This window comes from Populus nigra, chromosome 2 (genome assembly GCF_951802175.1).
Source record: "Populus nigra chromosome 2, ddPopNigr1.1, whole genome shotgun sequence".
NCBI classification, from domain to species: Eukaryota; Viridiplantae; Streptophyta; class Magnoliopsida; order Malpighiales; family Salicaceae; genus Populus; species Populus nigra.
This window is the reverse complement of record NC_084853.1, coordinates 2,576,706-2,604,199: the sequence shown is the minus strand read 5'-3', so window position 1 is coordinate 2,604,199 and position 27,494 is coordinate 2,576,706. Positions and strand designations below refer to the sequence as shown.

Here is a 27,494-nt window from a genome sequence, read left to right as displayed (position 1 = left end):
AAATTGTGTGTCAAATTTGTGAAACTAATGAACACTCAACCAATGATTCTCCAACTTTACCTTCTTTTAAGGAATGTCTCCATGAACAAGTCAATGCTTTAAATAGTTTCCAAAGGCCAAGTCATAACCCATACTTGCAAACGTACAACCCTGGTTGGAGAAATCACCCAAATTTCAGTTGGAAGAGCGATAACAATAATGCACAAACTTCATAGCCACCATTTCAAGCACATCATAATTTTCAAAATTCTTATGGATATGCACCTTCTTATGTTCCCCCTCCTAGAAGAAATCTTGAAGAAATACTACATGTATTCATTGAAAAGCAAGAGACAATCAACATTTAAAATGCTCAAACCATGGCAGATCTAAAAGATACTCTTGCAAAGTTCACATCTGCTCTTAGTTTTTAGGAGAAAGGTAAGTTTCCATCTCAACCCCAGCAAAATCCCAAAGGGCAATACAATTCAAGTACAAGTGGTTCCGGAAGCCAACATATGGATCAAGTCAAATCAGTCACTACTCTTCGTAGTGGTAAGGTTATAGAAAAACCCATCCTTGAACCTTGTGAGAAAGAAGATGAGTTAGTCTCTGAGGGTAAGGAAAGGTTGAACCTGAATACTGCAAGGAAGAGACTGATTCCCCACCAGCACTTCCATTTCTTCATGCCATGACCAAACAAAGAAAAGTTAATCACAATTCTAAAATATTTGAAACTTTCAAATAGGTAAGGATCAATATACCTTTGTTAGATGCTATTAAATAGGTACCGTCTTATGCTAAATTTTTGAAAGATCTGTGCACTGTGAAGAGAAAACTGAATGTGAAAAAGAAAGTCTTTTTAACCGAACAAGTAAGTGCCATTCTTCAGAATGATAATCCTTTGAAATATAAAGACCCTGGTTGTCTTACAATTTCTTGCTTTATTGGAGAACATAAAATTGATAGAGCTTTACTTGATCTTGGAGCTAGTGTGAATTTACTTCCATATTCGGTTTTTCAAAGTCTCAATCTAGGTGAGTTAAAACCTACTTCTGTAACTCTTTTACTTGCTGATAGATCTGTAAAAGTACTTAGAGGAATAGTTCAAAATATGTTAGTACAAGTTGATAAATTCATATTTCCTGTGGATTTTATTGTGTTGGATACACAACTTGTTGAAGCATGCAATTCAATTCCTGTTATTTTAGGACGTCCATTTCTTGCAATTTCTAATGCATTGATTAATTGTAGGAATGAAGTGATGAAGTTATCTTTTGAAAACATGACATTGGAGATGAATGTTTTTAACATTTGCAAGCAACCTGAAGATGATAATGATTTACAGGAAGTAGATTTTATTGAAAAATTAATTTGTGATCAATTTGAAAATACTTCTAGTGAAATTAAGTTTAATGAATCTGAAGATTTGCAAATGGTTTATTTTCATGAAGAATCAAAGGCAAATAGTTAGAGACCAAAAATTGAGGAATTGCCACCACGATCAATTGAGTCCATACCTTCAAGTGTTCAACCACCAAAACCGGATTTCAAGCCATTACCATTTAATCTCAAATACTCATTTTTGGGAGAAAATGAAACTTTTCTAGTAATAATTTCTTCCAAACTTAATGTTTATCAAGAAGGTAAGTTATTACAAACTCTGAAAATGCACAAAAATGCATTAGGATAGACCATAGTGGACATAAAAGGAATTAGTCCTTTGATTTGCACACACAAGATTTATTTGGAGAAAAATGCTAAACCCTCTAGAGAAATGCAACGAAAGCTTAATCCTAATATGAAAGAAGTAGTGAGGAATGAAGTCATTAGGCTTCTAGATAATGGAATCATTTATCCTATTTCTAACAGCAAATGGGTAAGTCCTACCCAAGTTGTACCTAAAAAGTATGGAGTTACTGTGATAACAAATGAGAAGAATGAGTTAATTCCAACTAGAACTATTACTAGTTGGCGCATGTGCATTGACTATAGGAAACTTAATTCAATGACTAAAAAAAATCATTTTCCTTTACCTTTCATGGATCAAATTCTAGAAAGAGTTGCAGGTCATAAATTTTATTGTTTTCTATATGGCTATTCAGTTATAACCAAATTAAAATTGCATTTGAAGATTAAGAGAAAACTACTTTCACATGTCCATTTGGTACGTTTGCATACCGAAGGATGCCGTTTGGATTATGTAATGCACCAGCCACGTTTCAAAGATGCATGCTTAGCATATTCAGTGATATGGTTGAACGTTTTCTTGAGATTTTTACAGATGATTTTTCTATCTTTGGTGATTCATTTAATGATTGTTTAAATAACTTGGAAAATGTTTTGAATAGGTGTGAAAAGAAGAATCTTGTGCTGAATTGGGAAAAATATCATTTTATGGTAAGAAACGACATTATACTTGGTCACATTGTTTCATCAATAGGAATTGAGGTTGACAAATCTAAAATCGAGTTAATTGCCAACATGCCAACACCAAAACCTGTTAAAAATGTTAGATCATTCTTAGGTCATACTGGTTTTTATAGAAGGTTCATCAAAGATTTTAGTGTAATATATAAGCCATTGTGTAATCTTCTAACAAAGGATAATGTTTTTGAATGGACTGAACATTGTGAAGAAGCCTTTGTTAAACTTAAAAACTTGCTTACTTCTGCTCCTGTCATTCAACCTCCTGATTGGTCATTACTTTTTGAAATAATGTGTGATGCTAGTGATTATGTCGTGGGTGCTGTTTTAGGACAAAGAAAAGATAAGAAACCCTATGTGATTTACTATACAAGTAAAACTTTAAATAGTGCTCAAATAAATTACACTACCACTGAAAAGGAATTACTTGCAGTAGTATTTGCATGTGAAAAATTCAGATCTTATCTTGTTAGCTCACCTATTGTTGTTTTTAGCGATCATGCAGTGTTGAAATATTTTCTTTCTAAGAAGGATTCTAAAGCTAGATTAGTGCGGTGGATTTTGTTACTTCAAGAATTCGATATCACAATTAAGGATAAGAAAGGCACTGAAAATGTTGTCGCGGATCATTTGTCAAGATTGACAACTGATTCAAGATCTGACATCACACCAATCAATGACTACTTTCCTGATGAATCTTTACTTTCTGTCTCTACAATGCTTTGGTTTGCTAATATTGTTAATTTTCTTGTTTCAGGACATTTTCCAGCTCATTGGAGTACTCAAGACAAAAGAAAAATCTTGAACGAAATGAAGAACTTTTATTGGGATGACCCATACTTGTTCAAATATTATCCTGATCAAATATTTCAAAGATGCATTCGCAACAATGAGGTAAGTAGTGTCATTAAATTTTGTCATTCTAAGGCATATAGGGGACATTTCTCATCAAGAAAGACAACTGTAAAAATCTTACAATGTGGATTTTATTGGCCCATCATGTTCAAGGACACACATGCATTCTGCAAAACTTGTGAAAATTGTCAAAAGCTAGGATCTATTTCAAAACGTCACATGATGCCTTTAAATACTATTCTTGTCATTGAAATCTTTGACTGTTGAGGAATAGATTTTATGGGTCCATTTCCTCCATTATTTGGTTTTGTGTACATATTAGTTGCAGTAGACTATGTTTCAAAATGGATAGAGACAATTCCAAGTCGTAACAATGATCATAAAACAGTGATCAAGTTTTTGAAAGAAAATATTTTGAGTCGATTTGGAATCCCTTGGGTCATGATAAGTGATGGTGGAACACATTTATGTAAGAAGCCATTTGAGTCTTTAATGAAGAAATATGGAATCACACACAAAGTTGCCACCCCTTATCATCCTTAGACAAATGAACAAGTAGAACTTGCTAATAGGGAGATCAAACAAATCTTGGAAAAAATAATAAACCCTAATCAGAAAGACTGGTCTTTAAGACTTAATGATGCACTTTGGGCTTATCGCATTGCTTTTAAAATATCATTAGGTATGTCACCTTATAGGTTGGTTTATGAAAAACCTTGTCACTTGCCTGTGGAACTTGAACACAAAGCTTATTGGGCTATTAAAGCTTTCACTTCAAACTTGGATAATGCTAGCCAGCTACGTAAGTTACAAATAAATGAGCTTGAGGAAATAAGAAATGATGCATATGAAAATTCAAAAATTCATAAAGCAAGAATCAAAGAGTTTCATGATAAGAGAATCTTGAGAAAAACATTTGATGTTGGTCAAAAAGTTTTGCTTTATAATTTTCAACTCCATTTATTTCCTGGAAAGATAAGATCAAGATAGAGCGGTCCATTTATTGTGAAAACATGTGTATCCTTATGGGGCCTTTGATATTGAGAATCCAAAGAATGACAATGTTTTTAAGGTAAATGGACATCGTTTGAAAGCTTACTTTGATAATTTTTCTAGTGAAATTGAATCCATTGGTTTGAATGATCTTGTATATAAAGGTTGATTATATTGTTTTTCTCACATTGTTTTTATGTTTCTTTTGGTGTGACTCTTGTTTTGCTAGTCTTTCTCCAACCTCAATTAAATTGCGGATAATGGTACTCTGTGACTCTTATGTCAATTCTTTCAGTTTCCCATGATAACTGATATCTGTGTATATATTAGTTCAATTCCTTGTTCCTTCTCTTTTCTTTGCATCTCTTCTCCACTTCTCTTTTGAAAAATGGACACCACTCTTGAAAAATTGAAAAAGTATTTTCCCACTCTACCTCAGAATGCGATTACAAAAATTTACCGTGCTGGGTGTGAAAAATTGAGGTTGTTAATGAACCATGGAATTCCTGAAGATATTCGCTAGCTAATTAAAGCAAAGGTCCGATTATCAGGTGAGTCTTCCAATACTTTTATTTCACACATGCCTGGGACAGGTAAAAGCACTTTTGCAAAGAAACATCGTGCAAAATGACTGAAAGTCTGTCACCGATGTGTCAGATGGACTTGTAATGCAAAATGTTGTTCTTTAGGAATGGTATCTATAAACCGTGAAGATAAAATACAATCCATTAAGGATGGTTTAAGTAAGGAGTCTTTAGATAATCTTCTATTAACTCTTGAGACGCATCCTAGTGGAGATGTGCATCGTGCAATTCATGATTTATAGCCTCATTTTCATAAAGAACATGATCGACTTAGTCTTGGGAATCTGACTAAAAAAGACCATGTTTGTCAGTTTTTAAGAAAACTAGATGGGAAGCCTATCCCCGACTCATAGAGGGCGTTTAAGTCGTTCTTGGACGTAAAACCAAGGGAAGATGTGAGCCACAATCACAACTACTTGTACATACACATGTTTTATAAAAAAAAAAGAGAAAGAGAGAGAGAGAGAGTGAGACTCTAGCTAGCCTACATATAGGTGGTATGATTGCATTTTCAATTTCTTATCTATAAAATCTTCTCTTCTTTTCCATCATTTCTACTCAACCCATTCATTTAATCAGCAATGGTAGGTTCCTCTGTTCCTAAAATAAAAAATATTTGTGTTTTTTGTTGATCCAGTCCTGGGAAAGAAAAAGAGTAATCAGCAAATCATCTTGGTCGGGTACTAGCTGAGAGAAAGATTCATTTAGTGTATGAGGGAGGCAGCCTTAGGTTAATGGGGAAAGTTTTAATAACAGCATTTTTAGGAGGCAGTCAAGTTTTGGGGGTCGTCCCCAAAGCTTTAGTTGAAGGGGACATCATTGGAAAAACAGTCGGAGAGGAACTACAAGTCTCCACAATATCTGAACGAATGTCTATAATTTTAACCATGCTGACGCCTTCATTGCTTTACCAGGTGGATTGGGAACTTTAGAAGAGATATTTCATATTTCATCTTGAGCTCAACTGAACATTCACTAGAAACTTATAGGTTTGCTAAATGTTAATGGTTTTTATAATACTTTACTGTCTTTTCTTGATCATGCTGTGGAAACAATTTCTAACATTTTCAGCGCGACAAATCCTCATCTCTGCTGCTACTGCTAAGCAATTGATTGATGAACTTCAATCTTTCATCCCTGTAGTTGATTCCTCTATGAGTCGACTCAATTGCTCAATCACAGAATGCCGTAAGAAGCTTAGATTGGATTTGAGCCTTAGTTTGTGAAAAATTGTGTCTTTTGATTTTATTATTAACATAAAATTTGTCTTTTGTTCTTTCTTATATTTGTTTAAGTGTGTTTCAGGTTTTTCAGTAATCGTTGTTTCAGGTGATGTCTTCTATACTCTATCTTTCTACCTTAGAACATTGAGGACAATGTCTCATTTTGGTTGGGGGGAGAGGGTAGTAGTTGATATTAAAAAAGAAAAAAAAATTAACCAACTATGTTTTCTATTATTACAACCATTTGCAAACCTATTGTTACTAGGATGGCAGAGTAAAGTAGGAACTTTAGTGACTCTTAAGACGCATCTTAGTAAACATTCTTAACAAGTTCTTTCATAATACTTCTTGAAATATTCAAGTTTATAAACTCTCGCATTGTTATCACTTGATTCTGCTCATATATTCATTTAACAAGTATTCTTAAAACCTTCATTTTCACACGCACACTTTAACATATGATTGTGAGTTGCACATTGGATTATTACATTATTTATGTTCTTTTGTTAAAGGTAACAACTAAGGGAAAGGGATAGTATATAATTGTAACATCCCCCATTTCTGGGATAAAACCACAATCTCATTTCAATAGAAAAACAGAGTAGTTAAATTTTTTTTATATACATATTCATGGTCTTCGTGTTAACATCTACCGGAATTTCAACGGAGTTCCCCCTATACCGGAAGGTCTCAAATTACAGACATGTAACCTGTTTACACTTCTAACAGTTCGCATCTCATAACTTAATTCCCGACCCAATCAACCTGGGTTTCAATTCCACAATTATACTCACACCTATCAACCATAATATTTATGATATGCATGATATAACAAAAATATCATTATGGATGGATAATTTAAATAAATATAAATTCATAGACATGAAACATGATTATATAAACTACAACGTTAAATTCATCCAATCAAGTTTAAACATTTATTATACAAATTAAGTTGTACAATCATTTTCATGTTTACAAAATACAAGGGTATACTCCCTAGAACCTAGACTTCAAAAAGGGAACATAAGCTAGGATCTACTCTTGTCGTGCATGCGATGATCCTGAAACAAAATACATATTATTGCAAGGTGAATATCACCATAAATATAAAAATATGAATATCTAATACTTTCAACAGGGTAACATGCATTGATATTTCATTTACTTCTCCCTTCTAGTTTTTTATTTATTTAAAATCTATTCCTTATTCAAACTATTAATAATCGTTCCCTCTGCCACTATCAACCTTCATTCCAGACCTTATAAGATCAACGTGATTACTTTTACTTATCACATTACCGATACCAATTTCACTGGTATCGTCATCACCACCCCATAGGAGTCGATATAAGGTGATCCCTTTACCCAGAATCCTTATCATACACTAAATGTATGTTGACCATTCCATTGTGATCCCCTTACCCGGGATCCTAACATACACTCAATGTATGCTAGTTTATGCCTCAAATCACACTTCTCATATTTCCTTTTTCAGTGATAATTTCATCACTTGGCAATTCACATAACAACTTTTCACCTTGAATACACATACATTCAGTAATTCACATTTCACATCAAAATATATTAAATCATGGAATTTAACTAGGAAGCATAGGTGTAAATCACCTACCTACAATAGAAGCTTTACTCGTGCTCGCTGCTGCTGCTATTGCACCACGTTTGTGGTCCCTCCTGATGCGAATCACAGCTTCAAACCCTCCTTTTCTTTCTAATGACAACCGACCCTCCCCTCTTCTCTTCTTGTTCAATTTTTCTTGTTAATCCCTTTCCCACCAGGGTTTATTTCACCTATGACCCTCAATCTGGGATGGGTTTTTTTTTAAAATTTTGGTGTTTCTCTCTTGATTTGTAAAAATAGATATAAAAACTCCCTCTTTTCTTTCTTTACGTAGCTGCAGATCTGTTTTTGGTGAGAATAGGAGTATTTATGCTCTATAATTATTCTTATTTGCATTTAGGCCCCATTTTCTTTAAGTGTATTCGTTCTTGCCCCCATTTCTTTTTATTTTAGTTTATTTTCTTTAATTTAATCCAGCCTTGTTTTTTTTTCTCGGGATTTACAATAATATACAAAAACAAAAACAAAAACAAAATAATAATAACAAATTGAATAAATAAAAAAGTAGATAAGTTTGGTTTCGTAGCCTCCTTTACTTAAGCAATTAAGCCCGTAGGGGTGTTTTAACACCTAGTACCCTAAAGTCAACTGACTTGGGAGTTATTGACCTAGTGCTTGTTACATGGGTTAAGAAGAAAAGCTTAAGGAAATCAAACATTGCACTATCTACGTATTAGTATCTGTAACCCGAGTTACTAAGCTCGTAGGGATGCCTCAACACCTGATGCCCTAAGACCAACTGGTCTGGGAGTCATTAGCTAAAAGCTCGTTACATAGGTTCAAGATACATTGTGTTATAAATTCTTGCTTAAAAAAAAAGAAAGATAATAATCCCAACCTAAGGAAGTTAACCTTAAACATTGGAACAAAATTTTGTTTTCTTCCATAAAAAGCTTCATAGCTATGTTTTGATTTATTGAGCACAAAAAGAAGGTTTGTTAATATCTTGTTTAAGAAGTATGAAGTAGATATATAAATTTAATGAGAGTTTGTTTATTTGAATGATTAATGGAAGTTAAATGATGAATGCCTTACTTTGTGGAACTTGCAAATTGTTTTTATATTTTAATGCTTTGATTACTAGGGACTAGTAATAAGCTGGTTGGGGGTGTGATTAGTATTTAAAAATACATTTTTATTAAGGCTTTATATCATCGTATTGCTCTAAAGTATCATTAAATTCCCTAACTAAAGCATGTTTTATAATAACAAGTCTGATAATACAATATATCTTTAATTTATGGTAAATGCTTGTTTCAAATGCAGGTATATCTCATAATTCAAAGGATTGATTGATGTGATTAACTATTGAAAGTGAAGAGATAAAAAGAGGACTAAGCTAAGAGAAAAGATGTTGGTTCAGGAACACCATTCGGTTATTGCATCATCACTGGAGTTGTATAACTCGGATTTAGGTCTACTTTATACGTATGAAAAGATAAGATATAGACCTAAAACTTTCATGAAGAATCCAAGATCAATTCTGCTATTTTCAAGTTCAAATCTTAGCAACAACGAAGAAGTCGAAACCTGTCCTGCAGCTCAGACACTGTTCGGTTTTCAGCTCATATCTTGAGTTCTAGAAGTCGAAATGAGCTCTGGTTTTTTTTGTTGGAAAGCTAAGACAATTGCCCACAGCTTTCATGGAAAAAAGGCTCAAATTTTGATGTTAGTAATGATGTTTTGACCAGCCAACAATATCAATAACCAGGAGCCAACAATGTCAAAAACCAGCCACCAAATCAATGGTTGGCCACCAACTTTTTTCTTAATCCACCAATCAATAGTTCTGAATCTTAACCTATAAAAGGAGGCATTTGCCATGTATTTAGTCATATTATTTTTCATATCAAAATCATGTTCTTGCTTTCTCTCTTTATATCTTTGTAATGTTCAAGTTTTCTTTCATGTTATATTAATCTCTTGTTTATGTTTTTTCATTTCTTTTCATATACTTAGTTAACTTATATCATAATCATGTTCTTATCTTGTTTATTTATGTTTTTCTTCTTCATTATGTTTAGCTAAGTTAATTATGTCAAGGTGAAAAGGTTTTACTAATGTTGTTAACATTACGGGTTCAACCCTTGTTTTCCACGAAGAGAAAGGATTCCACACCTTTCAGATTCATAGTCTTTCTGGCAAGGCCCTCTTTTGTTGGGTGAATAGGTATAATATAAACTCAAAATGGACTTTAATGTTTATATCCAACAAATTTTTTTATTAGTATGTCTTATCTTTTTATCTTACTAATTCTTAATACCTTGCTTGTTAAATGGTTAATCTAGATTTATATTGTATAACACTTGGTACATCAAATGCTTGATCCTACATAGTTTTCGGCCGACATCGTTGTTATGATAGGAACTTGATTTGTTGTTAACATAAGCTAGCAACATAAATGCCTGATGATATTTATAAGTATGGTGTTACTTAGATAAGATGATTAATATGATCATGTTAATAATTTATAATGAGCTAATAATGATAAATCATCCAATTGAAACCTCTTTTGTGTGTGGTTTCCAATTGAGTAATAAAAATAGTTTATATTATATTTATTTAAAATACCATTAGTAGATCCTTTAACCTTGACATCTGTTTTATTATTGTTTAATCCTTATATCAATATCACTTCCCAAAACTCTCTTCAACTCCTTTTTTGTTATTATTATCTTCAAATCTTTCTCTTTATTTGTAATTTATACAATTCACCTCTCTGTGGTTTGACCCCGGTCTTGCCGGGTTATTTATTACTTCGACACTCCTGCACTTGGGATAAGACATCAACTCTTTGATCGTGTCATCTTACCTCCAGCTTCGGCAGTTTTAGATTCTTCAAATCTTAGTCACTTTCCAACCCCTAGAGACGGATCTGGGATCGTGTCCTTATCATCTCTAGTGGACGATGGTCTTGATGAGTCCGGTGTTGACTCCCTTGAAGGTGAAGAGTCCATCTCTGTCGTCGCCTTTGAGAATTCCTCTACCACCACTGATGCAATCAGCTAGGTTTTTGACCTATTTACTGGTGTTCAAGGTCCAGGTACTTCTCAACCCTCTATCTTAGGGCTCTGTTCACCAGTATTGTAACTTCATTTTTTGGTTTGCGCTTTTGGGTTTTTCTGATGATGCAAGGGGATGAGGTGGGACAACTCCTGCTCCTTCTTCTTTGTTCTATCTCTGTATGATGATTTATCAGAGGGTTTCAACACCCTCTAACCAACATAAGGCCTTTCTCCTCATGTAGTTTGGTCTTTGTGGTCCTTGGGGCCAGTAATCTATGGCTCCTGGATGGTAAAAGCTCCCTTTTGTATGCTGAAGCTAACATGCTTGCTTGGCTGGTTGTTGGTATTTTGGTAGTTGCTGCTGTCATCTTATGTGCTAGTTTAGCTTGCTTCTGCAGTTCTTTCACTTGTTCTGTCTTTGGTTCCCCTTCTATTGATTGGGCTACTGGAGTGGATGGTTCTCTAAGGTTGTTATTTTTATGCTCTATTAGCATAGAGCCCAACCTTCTTATATTAGATCCTCGTGTCCAGTTTGTGGTTTTGTTCTCAGTCTGCCTGTTGCTGTTTGTAACTGCAATGATGTTTGTCTTCTGGAGATAAGGGATATGCTTAGTGGGTGTACTATCTTTTGGTGGTGTGAACTTTATGTTGGAATGTTGGTAAGCCACTAGGTTTGGTTTCTTCATCCTGTTGTTCCTACTGATTGATTTTGGTGGAGTCTTCGCCTGTCATCTCTGTATAGACTACTTGTTGATGGCTATTTGGTCGGTTCTGATCACAACAGGAGTTGCTAGTTTTGACTGGTTTGTTTGTCATGTCTAATCTGCTTGTGTGTAGTTGTGGTGTGAATTTGGATATGTGTGGAGTCCTACTTGGTGAAGGATTTCTTTGCATGTTGCAGGGACCTATTCGGGTGAGGTTCTCTCCCCAAATGTTTGGTCAGATTGGATGCAGTCTTTTGGCTCCACTTTCTATCTTTGTGTAGCTGCACTACGCAGCTTGGTCTTGCCATGCTCTTTGTAGCTGGATAGTTGGTTTGATTGTTGCTGCTATATGCACCCTGATGTTCCCTCCGAGGTTGGCAGGCTTTTAGGTGCTGCTCCTCGCAGCTTGGTTTGCTGGACTCTATCCTTGGTATGTAGTGGACTGTTAGGGTACTGCTGAAAGCCGTCTTGGGTTTTCCTTAGCCTAGTTCACACTTCATCACCTTTGCAGGATGCTACTATTGTTGACTACTGGGGTTGGTTTGCTTGAGTTATTTCTACTTTGTTGTTATGTTTCTATTGATTGGTTGATTCCTTTGCAATGTTAGCTATGGTTTGTTTGTGCTGCCTGTCTCGGTGTTGGGAAGTCTTAGTAGGTATGCCTAGGCCTCTCCTTGTTGCTTGAAGCTTTTCCTTCCTTGCTGGATGCTCTCCACGTTCAGGGTGTACATGCCAGTCTCATATGTCTGGCTGCCTCGTCTGGATTGGTTGGTCCCATCTTCATGCAAGTTGCCATAGGGGTATTTGGTTCTAGCCCTGCTATACTTTATATTTTTGGATGTCATGGGTTGTCACTGCCATTGTTACTTGCTTTACTTGTTTTCAATGCCTCCTCCTGTTTTGGGAGGCATGCTGCTACTGAATGGCCTGCTGGGTTACATTCTGTAATTTTTGTTCTTCATGGCTGCTTGTTGGTTGCTATATGGTCATGATCTTTTTGGATAGTTGTTTGATGATGAAGTCAAATGCCCGATTGGTTTGCTGCTGATTGCATTGTTAGCTGTTGGGGTTTAGCTATTAGGCTTTTGGTAACTGCTTGCAATTTGCTGGTTTTTGTTTAGGGAGCCTTTTCCCTATTTGGTTGTATTTATTTGATCAAGGGAGCCTTTTCCCTTTGCTTGTTTATATGTACATGCTTGTATATCTGACATGTTTGTTTCCAGCTTTGTGTCACGTTTTGATCTATATAATTACTTACATTTGATAAAAAAAAAAAGAAGAAAGAGCTTTCAGTAGAGACATCTAGAGTGAAAAATTAGAGAGAGACACTCTCCTTTTAAATGATGTTTTTCCCTCGTGTTTTTGATCTCTTGCCAATGTTTGCTTTTTTTGTTTCTTCGATCGGTTGAATCTTGGCTTCTTCCTGGTTATGGCTAACAAAAAGAAAAAGGTTGGGCCCTCTAAATCTCAGTTGAAACAACAAAAGTTGCTAGCTGATTCTCAGCTTGTAAACAATTCCACTATTCTAGCTTTAGCGGCCCCGTCTTGTACTGTTCATGCTACAGTGCCCCAAAATTCAAATTCAAACCAAAGTCTGCCTGTTGTCTTAGCCCCTGAAAATCCTTGTCCTAATCATCAAATTCATTCTCCGGTACACAGTTATGTGCCCTTATATCATGTTGATCCATCCCCTAGCATCAACCATGTTTTTATGGAGGATTGTTCTGATGATGAAGATTTTGATAAGAAGGAAGTAGATTTTGACTCTTCTGAGGAGGATTATGCGGGGGGCTCTAAATTCTGCACCCTTCAGTGTTTGCAACTCCACCTGTCCCTGTTGTCTCCCTTACAGATACCTAGCCAGCCCTTGTTACCTGCCCCACATGTGTTGCTTCTGCTCAGGTTGTTGCCCCAGCCCTGTCAGCTCTTGTGCATCATATTGATGACAATGTCCCTTTGGCTGCTACTGCAAGTGACCATCTAGAGCCATCTCCTAGCACTTGGCATAATCTTTTTGTGTTTAATCGCAACACTAGCAGGTGCCCTAAACTCATCATTACTCTACTTTCACTGAAACTAGAGGCTGTACTTTGGTTGATGATGATTTACACACTAAATATGGCTTTTGGAAGATGTCTCTTGTTGGCTATATTGTTGGTCGATCTCCTGAATTTAAAGCCTTACAAAAGCTTATTGTTAACACATGGCGTTGTGAGGCATCCTTAACAATTCATGCCTCTAGTTGGTTGATTTTCAAATTTGCTAATGATGCAGACAAATTGAATGTCTTATCTGGGGGTCCTTATCTAGTCTATGGCAGGCCTCTCATTCTCAGGGCAATGCCAGAATATTTTGATTTCTCTTCCTTTGAAATGCACACCATTCCAGTTTGGGTTAAATTTCCTAACCTCCCCTTCTAGTGCTGGTCTCTTAAATGTCTATCTAAGATCGCCAGTGGTCTTGGTAAACCCGTTCAAAGTGACATGCTCACCTCTTCTATGTCAAGACTCTCTTATGCCACGGTGTTGGTGGAAGTCAACTTGTTATCTGACCTGCCTTTATTGAAGTTACTCTGTCAAATGGCAGCATACTCCATTAACAAGTTGTTTATGAAACCCTACCATGTTTTTGCAAGCATTGCAGGACCCTTGGTCACATTACTTCAACTTGCACCAAATCTCCACCTCCTATTGTTCCAAGCAAACAGCAGGCTCATAATCCTGTTCTTGTTTCCAAAGACATAGATTCTATTTTCCACTCTTTGGGACCTCAAGGAGGCACCCTTGTTGTTGACTGCTCAAAGTCATATTTGCCTCCTGATTGTGCTCCTAATACAAAGCAGGTTGAAGCTGAGCTTGTATCTGAGAATGGAGCTGTAGCTCCTAACTCTGGTGGTTGGGAAATTGTTCAAAGCAGAAAAGTTAGGCGCAAGCCTTCACCCCCAAGAACTTCGACTAGGTCCCCTCATGTGAAGCCTTGCCCGACTCAAGGAACTTCTCATATGGTTCACAGGGAGCGCTAGCTTTCACCTCCAAGTTCTATTTTCCACACCATATCATTAATAACTCCTAATGACTTAGTTGGCTTTAGGACTGATAAGGACAAAGTTATGGATGTCTCAGGTGCTGTAGGACATTCCACATCTCGTTCAATTGGTATGCCCTCAAGAAGAAGGGCTCAGTAACGTATTGGTGGTGTATCTGGCAGGGGTGAGGGGTTACCTCCCATCCCCCCTCATTCATGAAGATCTACTGCTAGAATGTGAGAGGGCTCAACAACCCTCTCAAATAATATAAGGTAGTAAGCCTTATAAAGAAGAATAAGTTAGATGTTTGTGGTTTTGTTGAAACAAAGTTGGCTTCTTCTGCTGTTTCTTTAATGCACAAGCTCCGATAAAGGAATAGGAGGTTTTTGTCTAATATTGCAGCAACCAACACTGCATGCATTTTGGTTTTTTGGAACCCCTCCACTATTAAGGTGGAGCTCATTGATCTTTCTGCCCAGGGTCTTCACGTCACCATAAGTAGCTTGGTGAATCAATGTACTTTTCTTGCAACTTTTGTTTATGGCTATAAAACTGTTATTGCTCGCAAAGCTCTTTGGGAAGACTTGTAGAAATGGAGCCCAAAGTCTCCCTGGATTATTCTGGGTGATTTTAACTATCTTTTATCTCAAGAGGATAAACATAATGGTGAACTTGTATCCTCATATGAAGTTGCTAATTTTACAACCTGTTGCTATGTGTTAGGTCTCTCTAATCTCAACTTCATAGAAAGCCATTTCACCTAGACCAATGGGAAGATATGGAGCAAAATTGACAGGGTTTTGGCGAATCCTAACTGGTTGAGTCTTCAACGATCAGTCCATGTTCCCTTCAGCACCCCAGGTGCCTTTTCTGATCATCTCCTATATCGGTCAACATTGGTCCTCAGTATCAAAGATTATAAATCCCTCCTCTTGGAGCAATGGCATGCTGCGGTCTATGGCTCTCCAATGTATGTCTTATACAAGTGGCTCAAGCTTCTCAAGGGTCCCCTGAAGCAGCTCAACAAGCTTCCTTTTGGTCACATTTCAGAGAGAGTTTGCAAGGCTGAAGCTGACCTGGAGCAGCATCAATCTTTGCTGCAAGACAATAGGGATAATGCACAATTGCTGGCTCAGGATCACAAGCTTTGCCTGGAGCTTGACAACCTTAAATCATTAGAGAAAATGTTCTATAGCTAGAAATTGAAATGTGACTTTTTCAAGTATAGCGATAAAGGGACTAGCTTTTTCCATGCCTTGATGAACCAGAAACACAAGAAGAACTGTATTCCTGCTATTCATTGTAATGATGGTTCCCTCACAACTTTAGTGAGTTAGGTAAGGGATGTCTTTGTCAGCTTCTTCAAGCAACTCCTAGGTACTTCGAGGACCACATCCCCTTTGGATGAGTCTGTTGTTCGATATGGTCCCTATCTTGATTTTACCTTGCATGCTTCTTCATTAGTTGTTGTCTCCAATGATGATATAAAAAAGGCCCTCTTCAGTATTGGTGATACAAAATCCCCGGGCCCTGATGGTTACTCCGCTTTATTCTTCAAGACTTCTTAGGATGTGGTTGGTCAGGATCTTTATGTTACGGCGAGAAACTTCTTCCAATCAAGCCAGCTTTTTAAGCAAATCAATCATTTTATCATAGCTTAGGTACCGAAGTCTCCTCATGTCTCGACTGCCAGCAATTTCAAACCCATTTCTTGTTGTAACGTAGTGTACAAGATCATCTCAAACATCCTAGCTGACAGAATAGGGCATGTCCTGGATGGCATCATCAGCCCCATGCAAAACATCTTCCTAGGTGGTCGCCGCATGGCTGACAATACCAAGTATTGCATTTCACTACGCTCTTCATTGATGCGAGAGCAGAGATATCTATTGCCGAGAGTCGTTTAGATTATCACCAAAAGAAGGCGCACCCACCATGCCGAGGCTACGGGGGCGTGTTCCTAGTACTCAATTTCCTTGGCGCTTTTCGCGTAGAGTGCAAATGCGTCCCTCCACGACCCTCGAGGACGAGAGGGGAGGGGGCCCTCAGAGCCTAGCATGTCATGCCACAAGTTCGCGGGTTGTTTTGCTAGGTAGGTTTCGACAATGATCCTTCCGCAGGTTCACCTCCAGAAACCTTGTTACGACTTCTCCTTCCTCTAAATGATAAGGTTTAGTGTACTTCTCACGACGTCGGTGGTGGCAAACCGCCCACATCCCTGCGATCTGAACACTTCATCGGACCATTCAATCTATAGTAGTGACGGGTGGTGTGTACTCATGCTTACTAGGAATTCCTCGTTGAAGACCAACAATTGCAATGATCTATCCCCATCATGATGAAATTTCAAAAATTACCCGGGCCTGTTAGCCAAGGCTATAGACTCGTTGAATACATCATGTAGCGCGTATGCGTCCCAGAACATCTAAGGGCATCATAGACTTGTTATTGCCTTAAACATTTTTGGCCTTGAAGGCCATAATCCCTCTAAGAAGTTGGTTGCAGAGGGTCACCTCTGCATAGCTAGTTAGCAAATTGAGGTCTCGTTCGTTAATGGAATTAACCAGAAAAATCACTCCACCAACTAAGAACAACCATGCACCACTACCCATAGAATCTTGTTTTATATTGTATTTCATTTTCATGAAACAGATCACCTTCACTTGGCTGTTGGGTGAACATTTTGGATGGTTGGCTACAGGTCTCATCTTTGGGTAGCAGGAGCTATTGCATTCTATTTGTTGTAGTCTGCAGCTGGTTGTCAGGGTTCTCTGCATGGTTGATATCCAGTTCTTTATAGCCAATCAATCTCATGCATTTTGTTCGCTCTCTGGTTTGGCTTTGCATGTTGCAGTTTTGGGCGTGCATGGTGAAGGGTTTGTCATGCATGCAATTCTACGTGTTGAAGATTGATGTCAGGCCCGCCATTTGTTTTGCATCCTCCCTGTGTTAGATGCCCACGGTTTTTATCCTTGAGATTCGTCTCCACGTGACTGCATGGCTCATGCATATTGTCTTCACGTTCCACTATTTGTTGTTGGCCCACTTCCTTCGGGTGACATGTGGACTTCAGCAAATGACTTCAGGGCTTTTTGTGTTAAGGGAGTTAGCTATCTGCTTATGGTTTGTTCTGTTGGTTTGTTGATGGAATTTTCTTTCCTCAGTTATCCTTGTCACCTATAGTCTTTGGGTTCCTGAAATAACCGATGGCCTGTTGTTTTTAGGTTGTATTTTTTTCTTTGTGCTAGCTGGGAGCCTGTTTCCACTGGCTTTTCTGTACAAGTGTAATATTAGCTTGCTGGTTTTCCAGCTAGTCTATCTTTTTTATCTATAAAATTCTAACATTTGATAAAAACAAAGAGTATGGCAAAAAATGATCCTCTCCTAGCTACCTATTGAAAGTGGACTTCAGGAAAGCATTCGACTCTGTTCAATGAGTTTTTCTAGAGAACCTTCTTCTGCAGCTTGGGTTTCCAAGCCAGTTTGTCTCCCTTCTCATGCAATGTGTCTCCACTGTCTCCTACTCTGTTGTTGTGAATGGTGATCTTCATGAGTTTTTCCTAGTCAAAAGTGGTGTTCGACGGGGGGATCCTTTGTCCCCATATCTCTTCATTTGTTGTATGGAATACTTCTCTAGGATGCTAAAGCTAGCCTCTCAACAAGCTGGCTTTCGATTTCATCCCAAATGCCAGTCCCAAGGGCTTACACACCTTGCTTCATAGATGACATCCTACTTCTCTCACGAGGTGATGCTTCATCAGTTAGATGCCTTCTTCAGCAACTCCACTCTTTTTTGCCAAACTTCGGGGCTGGTAATAAATTCATAGAAATCTTTTATTTGGAGTCTCTTTACTGAATCAGGCTTCAGGAAAGGACTTTTCCCCTTCATTTATTTAGGGGTTCCCTTGAGTCTTCACCGGTTATTAGCTAGTCAGTTTGCGCCTCTACTAAATGCCTTGGAGTTGACAGTTCAAAGCTTGATTGGCAAGCATCTCTTGTATGCAGGTCATCTTGAGCTTCTTCAATCTGTGCTCTTTGGCAAAGTTCACTTCTAGCTAAACATTTTTCCCATGCCAAAGATTGTTCTTCACAAAATCATCAGCATCTGTAGGAATTTTTTATGGACAGGAGACACTAGGAGAAATGGTTCAGCCTTAGTTGCATGGAAATTTCTCTGCCTGCCTAAAGTGAAAGGAGGTCTAGGTCTTTTTGATCTTAAAGCTCATAATAGAAGCTTCCTTGTCAAACAACTTTGGAATCTTCATCTTAAAATGAATTCGGTATGGATTCATTGGGTGCATCACTTTTATTTAAGCCATGAAGATGTTTGGACTACTCAACCCAATCAGCACTCCTCCCCACTGTGGAAGTCCATTCTTTCGGTCCAGGACCTTCTTTCTCTTCGTAGTGGCAGTCCAAAGGAATCTATCCAGTTGATGACCAGTTAGTCTACAAGTGCAGGCCCCTTTCTCGTCCATACATATCAATTCTTTAGACCAGTGGGTGGGTGCAACTATTTTATGGCATAGGGTGGTTTGGGAGCAATGGTCCTTACCTAAGTACAGTTTCATTTTATGGTTAGCTGCTTTAGGTAAACTCTGCACCCGGGATCGATTGAGATTCCTCCCTATTGATCCCACCTGTTTTTTTTGTAGGCAGGAGGAAGAAACTCACAGTCACTTATTCTTCCTTTGTAGATGGCCATGTCAATTGTGGTCCATGATCATAGCATGGTTACAGATAAATAGGGCTATGAACTCCCTGTCTAGTGCTCTTCATTGGTTGCACCCCAAGAAGCGGAACATGACAGCTCGTATGAGAAGGGTTTCGCTGGGCATAGTGGTTTACTTAATTTGGGAGGAGCGTAACCGAAGAATTTTTTATGGCAATTCAAAAGATGTTGATACAGTCGTTAGAAGATTCCAAGTCTTGTTCTACATCATCTTCCACTTTCATGAGAGGGATTACTCTCTACTATATGTCGGTTGATGTTTTGGGAGTGCATGGTGGAGTATTTGACATGCATGTATTTCTATGTGCTGAAGATTGTTGTTGGGCCCGCCACTTTGCCTTGCATCCTCCCTATGTCTGTTGCTCATGATTTTCAACTTGAGTTTTGTCTCTACAAGGCTGCATGGTTCATGTATACTAGCTTCACATGTCGCACTTTGCTGCTGGGCCCACTTACTTCTGTCCTCGGGTGGTTTGTGGTACTTAGCTTAAGGCTTGGGGCTTTTTGTGTAAAGGATACTAGCATTCATATGTTTATGGTCTGTTTTTTTTTTTTAGTTTGTGGTTGGCATTTGCTTGCCTTGGTTATCCTTGGCACCTAAAAATTTTGGGTTCCTCAAATAACCGATGGCCTGTTTATTTAGGTTGTTCTTTTCTTTGTACTTGCTGGGAGCTTGTTCCCTCTGGCTTGTCCTGTACAGGTTTATTATTGGCTTGCTGATCTTCCAGCTAGTCTATCTTTTTGATCTATAAAATTCTAACATTTGTTAAAAAAAAAAAGAGTATGTCAAGGAAGAAAGAGCTCTCAGTCGGTGAGAGGTAAGAGAGAGAAGCTCTCGGTTGCTGAAAGTGGAAAACCCGCTATTGTTTGTATTTCTCCATTTCCTCGTGCAACGTTTCCATCCCCTACTTTCTGCACTCTCATCATCTCTTCTTATGGTCTTTTGGTGTAATTATTCCATGGCTAAGTCAAAGAAGAAAAATCCTAGGTGCTGCGGTTCGCCCAACGTGATTATAATTTCTGCTCGTCGCGCTCTTCTTCATCATATGCCCAACAGACCCTGAGACGAAGTGTATCCCCTCGTGGACAGCACTCCTTTGGTCCTTTTAGGTCCACCTCACCCTCCTTTGCCCCTCCACGAACAACAATTACTCTTGCAGATGTTGTTCATTCCAATAATGAAGCTAGGGTTTGCACAAAGCATCGAAAGAAGGATATACAGCAGTCACCCCCAACTTCTCCTCCATCATCTTCCTCTAAGCCATGTGCACACCCTTTAACCTCCCTTGTCTCTATTAGACCACGCTATGGTCCTTTCATTGAGACTGGTTCTCTAAGCTCATGATTAGGCGCTGGTAACCCTAACAACGGGTCGATGGTTGGAACTGCTCCTTCGCTAACTCCCCCAACGCAAGGTAAAACCTCTTCAGGGAACCTTGGCCCCTCTCCATCACAATATCATAAAGGTACCACCATTCCATCATTTCCTCCCCTAATGCATTTCTTTAATTACACTGCTACATCATCTTGCCAATTCCTTAAAACTAATTTGGGTGAACACAAAGAATTTTGGCGGTGTAGTTTAATTGGATTCATAGCTGGAAAATTTCCTAGATTATGTCCATATCCAAGTATGTTAATTCTGCCTGGAAATGTAATGTAAATTTCTCCATGCATGACTCTTGTTGGCTCATTTTCAAGTTTGCATCTGAATCGGATATGACTGAAGTGCTAAATGGAGTGCCTTACTCTATATATGGCAGGCTATTGATATTGAAACTATGTCTGACTATTGTGATATGGTTAGGATGCTAGTTAGGATATGCTAAATTGGATATTGATTTTGACACTTCTGATATGGTTAGGATGTTAGTTTGGGTTCGTTTCCCTAACCTTCCCCTTCAGTGCTGATCACTATTGTGTCTTTCTAAACTAGCTAGTGTTATTAGGAAACCAATGCATTCTAATTCTCTAACAACCTCCATGACTCGGCTTTCCTATGCCTGAGTGTTGATTGAGATTGATTTACTTGATGAATTGCCATCATCGATTGATATCACTCTCCTTAATGGTGTTTCCAAAGCCCAGGCAGTGTTATATGAATCTCTGCCGAGGTGCTGCAAACAGTGCAAAACATTGGGACACTCCACTTCAGTATACAACAAAGCTTTTAGTCATAAGCGCAAAAAGCATCCCCCAACACCTTCTGCTCCCTCTAGATGCTCTAATCCCTCAGCTGACACTAAAGCTGTTGAAAAACATACAACTAGGGAGGAACCTCATGGGGAACCAAAGATTGACCTAATGGCTGCTGAGGTAGCTGTGGCTATAGACAAGAGTACAGATCATTTTGTACATAAGCAGGCAAAGTTGACTTCACAGCCAGGATCCCCTGAAGTTTCTTCTGGCTCTCCTCAGGTTGTTCATGTATCTGAAGATTACTTTGAAACTGTCGCAGCATTACCTCCAAGGAGGCAGTACTTGACAAGAAGCAATGCTGCTGCCACCTCTACCTTTGGACGACCAGGGATGTCATTAGGAATGAGTGGTCAACCTTCCAAAAACTCGTCCTCGGTTGACTCCAGGATTCAAGGCAGCACAACTTCTAACCCCTCCTCTTAGCTTTGAAATATTATTCTTTTGTGGAATATTGGCCAAGGAATATATCCTAAAGTCTAATATAGGCTTTACTTATATTGTATGCAGTTGTTGCCTTCATAGGCCTGTCTTTCAGTTGTTGTAGTTTATGCTGTCTTGTATTGCTATCACTGCTGGTTTGGGTTGTAGGTGTTCGAGCTCTCGATTTGGTTCCTTTTCAGCTTCCTCCATTCCGGTCGAAGTCAATTTCCTTCTGTTGGTCATGTTTGCTGACTTTGTATTTTTATTTCTGGCTTGTTGCCTTCGCTTTCTGGCTGCTGGATCCTTTACTATAGGTTTTGTGGGAGTTTTTCTTTCGGGAAGCCTATTTTGGGATGTTATTCTTGGCTTGTGGCTGTTCTAATCTATGTGTAAAGGCTGGTTTGGGCTGCTTGGTTGTGGTTCATACTGTTTTTTATTGTCAGCTGATGCTTGTTGTCTAAGCTTTAGTTGCTTTTACTACTGGTTTGATTTCGGGTTGCTGTTCTGCTACCTTAAGCTTGGTTGTGGTTAGGCTGGTTTGCTGGATAGGTTTTTGCCTATTTTAGAGAGTCTGTTCCTGTGATCAGGTTGGGTGTGCTGCTGGTTTTCTAGGTTAGCTATGGGCGCTTGTCCCCCAAGCTTTTTAGGATGTTAGGCTGGTTCGTTGGATTGGTTTATTTGTTAGTAGAAGGGAGTTTATTCCATTGTTATGTTTTCGGTGTGCTTGTCCTGGGGGAGAGTGTTCCCCTGCACATGCCTTTTGTGTTGTAACTTTGTTTTGCAAGATAGGCTTGTTTTAGTCTTTTCTTAGGGAATGTGCTCCCTTGGAATGTTTTACTCTGTATATATGTACTGCTGCCCTCCAGCTTATTTTGATCTATAAATTCTTACATTTGATTAAAAAAAGAGAGTATGTAAAGGCCTTGAGAGAGAAACTAGAAAGAGATGATCTCCTTTTATTTGAAGACTTTTCCCTCACGCCTTGGTTTACTGCTACTGAATCCTCTCTCCTGTGTATAATTCCCGTTGATTGTTCTTTCCCGCCTCTTTCTATGGCTAGAAACAAGTGAAAGCCTTCGTCTTTGTCTTCTCACCCAAAGCAGGACACTTTATCCGTCGACTCTATTTTAGCTTTGAAGGCACAACCCCCAACCTAGAAGGTTCTCAGATCAGATCCTTTACCCAAGTCACCAGTCCTCAAACCCATCACCGGTGGATGTAGCCCGGAAAAATACATCATTTATGCTGAAGAAGCCTTTAGTGGCTCCTTTTCCTTAGGTAATGTGCTCCCTTGGAATGTTTTATTCTGTATATATGTACTATTGCTCTCCAGCTTATTTTGATTTATAAATTCTTACATTTGATCAAAAAAAGAAAGAGTATGTACAAGCCTTGAGAGAGAAACTAGAGAGAGATGCTCTCCTTCTATTTGAAGATTTTTCCCTCGTGCCTTGGTTTACTACTACTGAATCCTCTCTACTGTGTATAATTTCCGTTTACTGTTCTTTCCCGCCTCTTTCCATGGCTAGAAACAAGCGAAAGCCTTCATCTTCGTCTTCTCACCCAAAGTAGGACACTTTCTCCTCCGACTCTTTTTTAGCTTTAGAGGCACAACCCCCAACCCAGAAGGTTCTAAGATCAGCTCCTTTACCCAAGTCACCGGTCCTCAAACCCATCACCGGTGGATGTAGCCCAGAAAAATATATCATTTATGCTGAAGAAGCCTCTAGTGGCTCCTTTTCAACTGGAGACACTAGTCTACCTTTTTCACCTAAGCGTGTCTTGGTCGAAGAATGTGTTGCAGAAGATGGATTTGATGTTGTAGAAGACAGATCTTATGATGGCCAACCGGATCCAGCTCTTTTGAAAGATGTGCTTAGTGAAGAGCCATTACCAGCTGCTCTGCTCGATTCCAGTACGACACGAGACAAAGACTCAGGGGTTCCTAGGCAAGCGGATCCCCAAACTCTAGGTATTCCTAAACCACCTAAAAATGTTGCAGGCAAATGAGGGGACTTGTTCTCTAATAATCCTAGTTTAGAAAATTGTTCCAAGCTAATTCATTTTTCTAGCATAAATAATTCAAAGTCTTACTCTCCGTTGGAAGAGGATTTGGATGATCACTATGCTATTTGGAAAACTTGTCTTATTGGGTATGTTGCTGGCAAATCTCCAAGATTTAAAGCTTTGAATAATATTATTAGTAGCACCTAGCAGTGTAAAGCAACATTTACGATTCATGCCTCCGGTTGGCTAATCTATAAATTCAGTAATGTTGATGACAAAATAGTTGTTCTTGGTGGAGGTCCATATTTGGTGTATGGTAGGCCATTACTAGTGAGACTAATGGCTGAATTTTTTTATTTATCTTCCGCGGAGATGACTAAAGTTCCAGTTTGGATCAAACTTGTAACACCCCATATCACTAGCAAGATATTGTCCATTTTGGGCCTCCCAGTCGACCCAAATCCAGGGCTTCCACCCAGGTCCCCCTTACGGTTTTGTTCTTGGCAGCCACGCATGGCCCCAAAATGTGTCTTACTAGTCAAGGTGAGCATGCACTTATAAGACCCTGGCTCTAGACGCTCGCTTTCGATGTGGGATCTTACAATCCCCCCACCTTAAGACGAGCCGTCCTCAGCTCTGATACCACATGTAACACCCCACCTCACTAGCAAGATATTGTCCGCTTTGGGCCTCCTAGTCCACCCAAATCCAGGGCTTCCACCCAGGTCTCCCTCACAGTTTTGTTCTTGGCAGCCACACATAGCCCCAAAACACATCTTAGTAGTCAAGGTGAGCATGCACTTATAAGGCCCTGGCTCCAGACGCTCGCTTCCGATGTGAGATCTTACAAAACTCCCTAATCTTCCCTTGAGTTGCTGGTCTCCTAGGTGCCTCTCAAAGATTGCTGGTGTGCCGGGGAAACCTCTGCTAAGTGATAGATTAACTTCTTCCATGACTAGACTCTCTTATGTTGGTTGGCTGCAAACCGCTGTTTTGATCAGAATAGAAGAGCAGCCTTGTGAAAGCACCTCTGCTGGCTGCAATGTCAGGACTGGGGAGAAGGTTTGTAACGAGGCCACTCAAAAAGCAGCTCCTCCAGTTGTGGCTATAAGGAGTAGTACTCACAAATCAAGTGGTAGTGGTAGGAAGTCTCCTACCTCTCCTACTGGTTGATGATTATCTATTGCTGGAATGTCAAAGAACTCAATAGTCCTCTGAAGCAACATGAGGAGGTTAACCTTATGAAGAAGTATAAAATGGATGTTTGTGGTCTTCTTAAGACCAAATTGCACTCTTCTGAGGTTTCCTCCATGCATAAATTTCAGATGAAACATTGGAAGTTCCTTTCTAATGCTGCAGCTGCCAGCAATGTCAGAATTGTGGTTTTTTGGAATCCATCAATGGTAAAAGTTGACCTACTGGATTGTTCAGCTAAAGGGTTGTATGTAATTATCAGTAGCTTAGTACTCCAGCTTAGCTTCACTATCACTTTTGTGTAGGGGTGTTCACAGTCCTGTTCGGTCTGGTTTTAACCCAAAAATACAACCAAACTAGAAAATAATATTTTTTATTAATACAACCCGGACCGAATCGAGAACCGGTTTTGTTCGGTTTGGGTCGGTTTTTTGCCAAAAAAACCAGAAAAACCGGACTGTTCTATGGTAACAATGATAACCATTGTTCAATCGTTTCCCCTTCCCTTTTCAGATGATGTTAATAAATATTTGTATATTAATAATCAAACTATACAATTTTGACACAATAAAATAACTCCTAAAAGCCCTCCTGGGCTTACGATCTACAGGGAGAGCTTGGATAACCATTGTTCACTTGCTTTTGGGGTAAGGGGAAGGGGAAGAGGAAGGGGAAGAGGGTGGAGCGGTTGAGAAGGGGAAAGGGGGAAAGGGGGAAAGGGGAAAGGGGAAGGGGATGGCTGGGAAGGGTGAAGGGGAAAATTGGAAGGGGAAGAGGGTGGGGCGACTGAGAAGGGTGAAGGGGAAAAGGGGAAAGGGAAGAAGGTGGGGCGGCTGAGAAAGGTGAAGGGGAAAAGGGGAAGGGGGAAGGAGAAGGGGAAGGCTAGGAAAGGGAAGGGGGTGGGGCAGCTAAGAAGGGGGAAAGGGGAAAGGGGAAGGGGATGGCTGAGAAAGGGAAGGGAAGGCTGGAAAAGGAGAGGGGAGGGGGCGTGGCGGCTGGAAAGGAGAAAAGTAATTTAGGGTTAGGGATGATTGTTTTTATACCTTTTTTAAACTAGTCCAGTTTGATCTGGTTCAATCAGTTTAAGCTGTTTTAAACCGGAACTGAACCGAACTGGGTGATTTTTTTATTTTTTAATTTGTTTATTCAGTTTTTTTATTGGTTTGGTTTTTTCGGTTAATTTTTTTTCAGTTTTTTCGGTTTAATCGGTTGGTCGGTTTAATCGGATCTAATACTATTGTTGCAAGAAGATCACTATGGGCGGACTTAAGAGCATGGCAGCCTAATTGCCCATGGTTGGTTATGGGTGACTTCAATTCTATCTTGTCTCAAAAGGACAAGCACAATGGAGAGCCTGTTTCCACCTATGAACACATCGGATTTTAGAGATTGTTCCTTGGGCTTGTTGATCTCAATTTCACGGGCTGTCATTTTACTTGGAATAATGGAAGAATATGGAGCAAAATTGATAGAGTTCTAGTCAATTCATCTTGGTCTTCTCTTCAATCTCCAGCTCATGTCCACTTCGGCACTCCTGGGGCCTTTTCTGATCATTCTCCAGCAATTATTCGGTTTGATTATCAGATCAGAAAAGGGAGGTGCAATTTTAAATTCTTCAATATGTGGGCTTCTCACGAGAATTTCTTGCAGATTGTATCTGATAACTGGACTCGCCATATCCAAGGCTCTCCTATGTTCTCTCTTTGTAAGAAGCTCAAGTTTCTAAAAAGGCCTTTGAAAGAGCTAAATAAGCTGCAGTTTAGTCATATCTCTGAAAGAGTTGCTAGAGCTGAGGCAGCTCTAGAGATTCACCAAAATGATCTCCATGATGATAGGGACAATTTACATTTATTGGAGCATGATAAGCAGTTACGATTGGTACTGGTGAATCTTAAATCAGTGGAGAAAATGTTCTTCTCGCAGAAACTTAAATGCAAATTTTTCAAAGACAGTGATAGAGGCACAAGTTTTTTTCATGCACTTATGAATATGAAAAACAAAAGGAATTATATTCCTACTATTGACTGCAGTGACAGCACCCTGACTACATCAGAGGCTGAAATTGGTGAAGAATTCGTCAGGTTCTCCCAGCAACTCCTAGGCTCTTGTAAGGAAACTCTCCCCCTAGATATAGATGTTATTCAAAGTGGGCCTTGCCTTAATGAAAGTTCTCATGAGTCTCTCTTAGCTCTTATATCTAACGATGATATTAAAAATGCTCTGTTTGGTATTGGGAATGACAAAGCTCCAGGGCCAGATGGGTACTCTTCATTCTTCTTCAAAAAATCTTGGGATGTCATTGGAGGGGATTTTTGTGCAGCAGTTCAAAATTTCTTCATTTCTGGGGAACTTTTGAGGCAAGTTAACCACTCTATTATTGCTCTGATCTCCAAGGCAGAAAATGTAAATACAGCAGCTGACTTCCAGCCCATTTCCTGCTTCAATGTGGTCTACAAAATGATATCTAAAATCCTTTCGGGGAGATTAGCTTCTGCTCTAAATGAC

At 39.0% G+C, this 27,494-nt stretch overlaps 1 pseudogene; it reads left to right on the top strand.

The window, feature by feature from the left end:
- LOC133682454 (uncharacterized) overlaps positions 1–23,798 on the top strand; it is a 109,829-nt pseudogene extending 86,031 nt beyond the window's left edge.
- The last annotated feature ends 3,696 nt before the right edge of the window (positions 23,799–27,494 follow it).